We start from the raw sequence: 8,252 nt of genomic DNA, 5'->3' as shown, positions 1-8,252 counted from the left end.
GCCCTGTGTGAAGGATCCCGGTGACCTACACTTTCATATTTTTAATTGCAATTGTATTACTTTATCTTCTCTGTATGGATGCTACTTGTAAGCTGCTTTGGAAGGACTTTAAAAAAGGTGGCGTATTGATAATTAATAAATAAAGTCTGGATGATGTTGGTTACTTTGGCTTCCTATGGTGGAAGAAAAGTGACAGATGCCATTTTTGCCCATCAATCGGTCAATCACAAGTGAAGTAGGTAGATGGAAAATTGGCAGCCTTAAAATAGAAAAGTCTTGTAGGAGAAAGACTGACAGAGAAAACACTGACAGGACACCTGCAATTATTATTTTTTTAACGCTACTCCCGTATTGTAGGTTGTGGTAAAAGGCAAATCCACTGTCAGGAAAGGTTGAAGACCACTGCTATAGCATACTAAGGCAGGCTCTCGCCATCAGTGGGGTGAAAAGAAGCAGCTGAAGCTGTGTTGCATTCACCTCCTGATTGGGTCTGCTCTTATAGCTTCATTAACTTCATAATTACAGTCTATCCAATAAAGATATCTATCTCCCTGTATTCTTAAAACCATTCATCTCTCTATACATCTGTCCAAACACATGGCAGGTTTATGAGAAGATATTACAGGGAAAAGAGAAAATGAGGCCCAGCTCCATCTCACCAAAGCGTGAATTGCTTTGTCCATTCAGATGGTCTGTGATTGAATATGCTATGGGGCAGAAGCTTCGCTACCTCAACAGAGAGCTAAAGCACAAAAGCTCAAGGTTGTCTCTAAAAGAACAGATTGGATTACTTGGAGACTTTTGGGGGAACTGGGCTCAGCACATGGGCAAGAGCCACCCTCTTTATATGCTCACTCCTTTTTTTCCTGCTTGTTAATAACACAACCTATCAAGAAAGAAAACCATCTCCTGTTTTCTGGATTAGGCATTTTTTCCCACCACAAAATAGCTCTCCATGGCACATGCATCATTATGTCAAATTGTTAGTGTTTTCCTACAATGCCACCTGTCCCTCTTTACAAAATAATGTCTTCTGCCTCCCAGGCACCTGTCTGGTTTTTCTTTTTCCAGAGCTGCAAAGCTTGGCATATCACAGGATAATTTTGCCATGAGTGTACTCAGTGGCAATTGTGAATCTCTGGGAAAGAAGAACCTAAAGATCATACAGACCCAGTCCTCTAAACAGAATGAGGTTTCCGTGTATCTAATTTACCCTAATATACTAGCCCGTATTATGTATAATATACCACACAAGCAGAGATGCAAAGTGCACCACACGAAAGATACCTTTGAACAGGTAGCTAGCTCTACAAGCCATTTTAGATACATGTTGATGGAGAAGTTCAGATTGTTAGCAGCAGCAGAGACTAGGGATGCACAGCTTTATCCCTGGGCCCATGGAAGTAAGGAGAGCATTTAGAGTGGAATTCAGCACTGCTTACCAGGTGGTAGAGCTACAGCTGCATAAATTATGGTTTCATTCGGACAGCACTTTATTCCATTTTCCCGATGTTTCCTTTTCTGTGTTTTATGTGAATTTTCACATGACATAAAAGCCACTTCTGAACATCTAGTAGAATCTGGTGGGAGTTTAGAGCTCACTTTTGTGTTAATTGCTTCCAGAAAAGAAGAGAAAAATCTGTTTGCCCAAAAACCCTTTAACCCAGAAAATAGTGTGTTGGTATTTGAGGTGGGATGATGGCATACAGTTCTTTCCCTCTGCTTTCATGGGTGACTTATGGGGGAACAGAAGCACACATGCACATAAAGAGTGCAGGGGTGGCAACATAGCCAATGACATCTGTTGTTGTGTCACCTAATGTCCACTGGTGTGGATGAAGTTTAGCAAGACATGGTGGTAAAGCGTTGGAAAAGCCACAGTTCCATAAAGCAACAGATAATGCAGTACAGAAGGACCAATAGAATCTGGGACAGAAGTGATAGCTTTATAACCAGGAACATGAATGCAATAATTCCCATAAGTGTTTTCACCTTCAGCACGACACCACCTCCAGGGCATCACCCTGCCCAACAAGTGACTGGTATTGCAAGATTTGTGCACAAACAGGAGATCACATGGTAAAACTGTTCCTGAACAGTTTGAGAATTCTCATATTTGAGAATTCAGGCAGAGGAATGCAATGAAGGGGTTCTAATCTAGGTTTCTTCCTTGCATTCTTGCTTTCCATGATGTGCTCCTTTTGGTGAGGGTGCTTTCAACCATGTGACACCTTACTTGCAGTGTGAAATAGTACACTCCAAGAGCACTTTCAACATTTGGTCAATCATGTAGAAGACCAGCTCTGGCCCCCAGTATATAACCTACTGCTGGCATTGTACTGGGTCAGGAATAAGACAGACACTTGTTGGGCCATATTTGCATTATGTGTTACTTAATGCCTTTCTGAAGATAGATATCACTATCTATCATCTATCTCTATCTATCTATCTATCTATCTATCTATCTATCTATCTATATCTATCTATCTATCTATCATCTATCTATCTATCTATCATCTATCTATCTTAGTGCTGAAAGTAATATTGTAGTGCTGAAAATAGTATCTAAATAAAGTCTGCATTGATCAAAATTTGTATAGTTGAAATTTTGGATGCAGTATGAATTCGTTAAGTGGAACCCAAATATCAACTTTACAGAGGAAGTGGAGACTTCAGTTTCAGCAGCCAACTCCTTATTCACAATGTCATTCATTTCTTACATTCTTTTTTGAAGTCTTGCCAGTGGTTGATTGATGAACTCAAGGCATATGACAAAGGGGCAGGAACAAAACAGCAGAAATTCCAAATCCTGAAATGAAGCTGCTCTAAAAAAAAAAAAAAAAACTATCCAAAGGTCACTTGCTTGAATACATATATTTGTTAACACATATATATGTTTGGATTGGAAGAGTATTATTTAATTCATCCCTAAACAAAATCAATGAAAGGAAGCCTGGGTAACTTCCAGTCACCCTGAAAGTTAGTTGGAAGAATGAAGTTTTACCACTTACTCTTTCAACTCCCTCAATTTCATTTTCTTTCAGTTCCTGTTTTTTCCCTTAAGTTCATCTTTACACATGTCTGCATCAGTTTGCAAAAAAAGCTGGTGCAAGCTTGTCAGCATTCTAGGGCAAATTTCTCCTAATATACACATTTTGCAAGCAATTTTCCCTAATACAATGCTTTTTATGTTATTTCCACAAACCTATCCATTTCCCCTAATTCACACATTTCTGTACACATTTTGTTGCAGAAGTGCCTCATAAAATTTGAAGGAGCATGGATTTCATACGAGAGATGTGCTTCAGTTTGCCTAGTATTTCAGAAAGTGCAAATGAGGTAGGTTTAGACTAAAATCTGAACCAAACCACCACCACCCCTCATTCCTATTTGCAATACAAAGTTCCACCTTCAGTTGCCATGTGAAGAGAGCACACTGACATGGCAGGGAAGATGTATGAATTCCGAAGCAGCGTGGGAGACCTGGTTAGGTCTCAGTTTTTATTATAATGAGATCACTTTAGATGATTGAGATGCCTCTTTGGGCAGTTCTCTCACATAGCCTCGACTGACTGCTTCCATTCCATGCGGCACTACCAAGTGATTGGTGAGATGAAGGAAAGCTACTTTACAAAAAAGGCTCCCCAGAAAAAGTGCCAATAAAGTTACTTTAGGAGCCTAATGCAGCTGGCTGTTCTCTACTTATTGTTGGAGTCGCTGCTGTTTATTTCCTCTCCCTGGGTGCGAGCTGTTGTGTTTATTAAGACAGAATCTCCTTTCAGTGCTGGTACCTCCCACTGTTTATCTCCTTCCAAATTACCTCTGAAGTGTGCTTTTTTGCACTCTCTCGAGTTTACTGCCTTTCTAATTGCAGCTCCACCAACCCTTATCACCAGAGCTGAAGGGCCACACAAGGGACATGCCAATAATTATTGTTTACTGTGGGTCAGGGGCAGTTGCAAGCAGCTGCTTTGCTTGCCTGCGCCACAGCGGACTTCTGAGCTGCATATGACAGAAGGGGGAGACAGTCTAGGTGTTTCTAAGACATTGGACACTGTGCCAGGTCAAAGAGGGGATGTGGACAGAAAATCTGCAAGCAGACATTGCAGCTGTTGATATTGCACACTCCCCCTGGCTCACCCAGAGCAGGCTTTCCCCCCTTCCTCCAAAATACTGCTGTGTGCTTTCCACTTCCCACATAGTGAGAAATTCCAGCTGCAGCCCTATAGGGGGTTGTGTTGCATTGGATGAGAGAGTACTGGAGACAAGTGGCATTTTCGTACAATCTACACCAGGGACGGGGAAACGTTTTTGGCCCTCCTGAGCAATCTTCTGGAAGCCATCTGCCTGCGATGGGTGGCTCCATATGCAAAAATGGGCACATCAAAAAATGTGAATGTTACAGCTCTTTCTAGCCTTCGTCCAGGCAAGCACCAAAAGAGTTCAAGGACAAATTCCACCAGGCAAAAACACTTAGGGTATGAAACAGGGCCAATGGTGTATGTGACCTGGGGAGAAGATGTGTGGCTGTCATCCCTGATTTAGGTGAATTTGCAAACATACACATTGAACATAAGTGATACCATCCAATCTCTGTGGAGAGGACATGCACCTCAAAGTGCCTAGCCAATTCACATCCCCCCCCGTCTGCTCCCAGCTGTTTTCACATACACCTGCTTACCCTTCCCTTAGCTGGTGTGTGTAATACTACAACTCCCATCATTCCATGCTGGCTGGAACTGGTAGCTTGCAATCCAACAACATCTGGAGGGCCACAGGTCCTAAGAATGAACTCTCATTACCTGACCATTCTGGGCTATTAACCAGCAATTTGTGAGGGAAAGGGCAAAGCCTGTCTCTGCTTTTCAGATCCAAGCTTCTGAAGAGCAGAGACAACCATTTCCCTCCCCAACAGTGTAGCACCAGAGAGGAACCTCTCCTCCTATCCCAGTCCTATGATTGGGAGAAATATGGGGGTTGGTGGGCCATATAAAATAGCTTGGAGGAGCTGGAGCTGGTCTGTGGATTTCCTGTCCTTGCTGCTTTTACACCCTGAGATGCAAAGTAGGAAGTCAATTCTATTCTACCCTCTGCCACAAACCCAGTAGGTAGCTCTGGGCTAACCTTTCTTAGTCTGCATTCACCAATTTGCAATGTGGGGAATTCGTAATGATAGTGGGTTATCTTGCAAGGTTGCTGGAAGAATCACAATTACATGTGAAGTACTTTGAACACACAAAAATGCTATACAAATAAGCAATGGAAAATTCCAAACACCTATCAAATGGCAATGCCATTACCTATTTGCCATATGCTTAGCCATCTGCATGCGAATCTAGGATGCAGCTGTAGCATGGTGGCAAAAGGGACCAATGAAGAAAAGCCAAAAGCAAGAACAAATGAATAGTGGAAAAGGAACACGGCACCAGACAGTTCCTATTGTACATATACTCCCGATCCCTCTAAGTTAACTATTCCATTCACTGTAGAAAACAAAGCTGCTTAGGGCCAAATTCCTTCTAATGGCAAAAGGCATTTATTTGTTCACCAACATAGAGGGGCTAAACAATTGTTCTCAGCCACTCTCTGGAATCCGCCTAAAGGAGCTCCATGTGTAGCAAACTTGACCTGATTTACAGACCTCGAGAAGCATAAAACTCTTCTTCATACACATGCAAACACAGAGAAGCATGTTATATTTTACGTGTCGCAGGTTAAAGGGGGAAATAGTTCAACAAGAGGGTCACACCTAATCAATAAGAAGCTAGCAAGCAAGCAAACAAAAGCTGCAGGCAATAGCTGAGAGAAAAGAGAATTTATTGTTTTAAAAAACCAGGGAAACAAAACAAATATCTTGATCTGTATTTTGCCAGGGTGGGGCCAGTGGGCACAATATTCCAGCTGTATCACTGGTTTACCCACCACAGCAGTTTTTCATGATACAGTCCTTCAAAACACACACACACACACACACACCTTGTGGCCTGATTGCTTCCTTTTTGAAGAATGTAATGCTGTTTTCAGAATGGGAATATTTCTAGAAATGGATACCACCTCCCAGTGGAAGTGCTGCAGAGTCCAACCTTCTGACCCACCCATTTCTTCCCACCCAAGATTCCTCTTGGCAGGGTCTGAAAGCATTTTTTTTCAATATCACTCTCACCCTTATAGTGCATAAGGAATCTGGAAAAATTCCCCATTAGATTTGATTATTTTACACTGAATTACAATTTATCAAGTGGTTTAGTTCTGTCACCCGTGGCTTGAGTGGTGCAGTGGGTTTTAAAAAATCATGCTACCTATGTTAATTAGTGGATCAATGCCAGGTTGTTTGTGTTATTGCCTGCACATTAATTGTGAATGTTAAGTGTTAATAAAGTAATTGTCACTGTTTGTACTTTCTGTGTTTCATTATCCCTGCCTATATAGCTATCTCCCATGAAAACACTTCATGCATCTGATGAAGTAGGTTCTAGTCTGATGAAGTGGACCATAATACTTGTTAGCAAAGTGACTTGAATGAAGCAGAGTCTAGAGAGAAAAAGATACCGGCAATACTTTATTGAGGGAAACTGAACAAAACAGTGTACAGGTGAAATAAACAGAGAGGTTTTGTCTTTTAGGGCAGGTCTTGCTTTAATTTACTGAAATTGGGAATGATTAAATGCATTACTGTGTGTTTAATTTTGGAATGTTCCCCAGCAACCTCTGCTTATAAACCTCCAAGGAAGGAGAGTCCACCACCTTCCAGTGGAGTCTGTTTCACTGTTGAACAGCTCTCATTGTCAGAAAGTTCTTCCTGATGTTTAGTTAGAATGTCCTTTTTTGTAACTTGAATCCATTGGTACAAGTCCTATTTTCGGGAGCAGAAGAAAACAAGCTTGCTCTGTCTTCCATGAGACACTCCTTGAGATATTTGAATATAGCTATCATATCTCCTCTCAGCCTCCTCTTTTCCAGGCTAAACATACAACTCCCTCAACTGTTCTTCATAAGGCTTGGTTTCCAGACCTTTGGTCATATTATCCCCCCCCCCCGCACATATTCTAGCTTGCCAATATCCTTAAATTGTGATGCCCAGAACTGGCCACAGTATTCCAAGTGTGGTCTGACCAAGGCAGAACAGAGTGGGACTATTACTTCCCTTGATCTGGACATTATGCTTCTGTTGATGCAGCCTAAAATAACATGAGCATTTTTTGCTGCTGTATCACACTGTTGACTCAAGCTTGTCTACTAAGAACCCTTAGCTCGTTTTCACATGGATTACTAACAAGATAGCTTTGTATTGTCTACACCACTCTTTTCCAACCTTGCATCCCCAGATGTTGTTGGACTACCACCACCACTAGCTAGCAAGACCAGTGGTGACAGGTGATGGGAGCTGTAGTCCAACAACATCTGCAGGTTCAAGGTTGGGACAGGCTGGTCTACACTGATTGGCAGCAATTCTCCAGGATTTCAGATGGGGCACATTCTCAGCCCTATTCTGCATCCAAAGTGGATGCTCTACCATAGCACTCTGTGCAGATCCCAACCTGAAAAGGGATGGCCACATGTGAACAGTTGCTCATACATAGCTGCCCCCTTCCAGAGTTCAATGTGTAGACTTCAAGGGTAGGGCATGGACAGCTCACAATGTTGAGGGCAGAGATGGGAGGTCTGTTTCGACTCAGCCCTCCATGTGTTAGCTCTATGCATGAAAACCACCTCTGAATATTGTTTAATCTTTTTGCATTTATATTCTGCTTTTCTTCTAACATAGAACCCAAAGAAGCACACATGTGGTTCCCAGATGGTCTCCCACTGACTAGACCTATGCACATCGTGGACCTCATGCCATCAGACCATATCCAGCAATTAGGTTTAGCAATTCAGTCTGCAATTTAACTAGAAATGCTGTAATTTGCATCTGGGGCCTCCTTAAAGTGAAAGATGTGCATTTCCACTGAAAGATCTACCCGTTTCCACCTTGTACCTTGAAAAGTACCTTGTTGAGCATTATACAGACATAATAATAATAATAATAATAATAATAATAATAATAATAATAATAATTTATACCCCACCCATCTGGCTGCCCCCCCCCAGCCACTCTATTGCAATACTATTGATATTAAGTAATTGGAATCCCTTTGCTGGTGGCTGAGATGAGACCCAAATTCTTGGGTGGGTGTGTTACTGTTTATATAGAAAAAACCATGTCCTTCTTACAAGTGCATAAGAAGAACTGAAAAGTTCTGGTCCTGCAC

Source organism: Podarcis tiliguerta (genome assembly GCF_965153285.1).
Source record: "Podarcis tiliguerta genome assembly, chromosome: 4".
Lineage (NCBI taxonomy): Eukaryota > Metazoa > Chordata > Lepidosauria > Squamata > Lacertidae > Podarcis > Podarcis tiliguerta.
The sequence above is the reverse complement of the archived record's forward strand: the minus strand, read 5'-3'. Positions refer to the sequence as shown.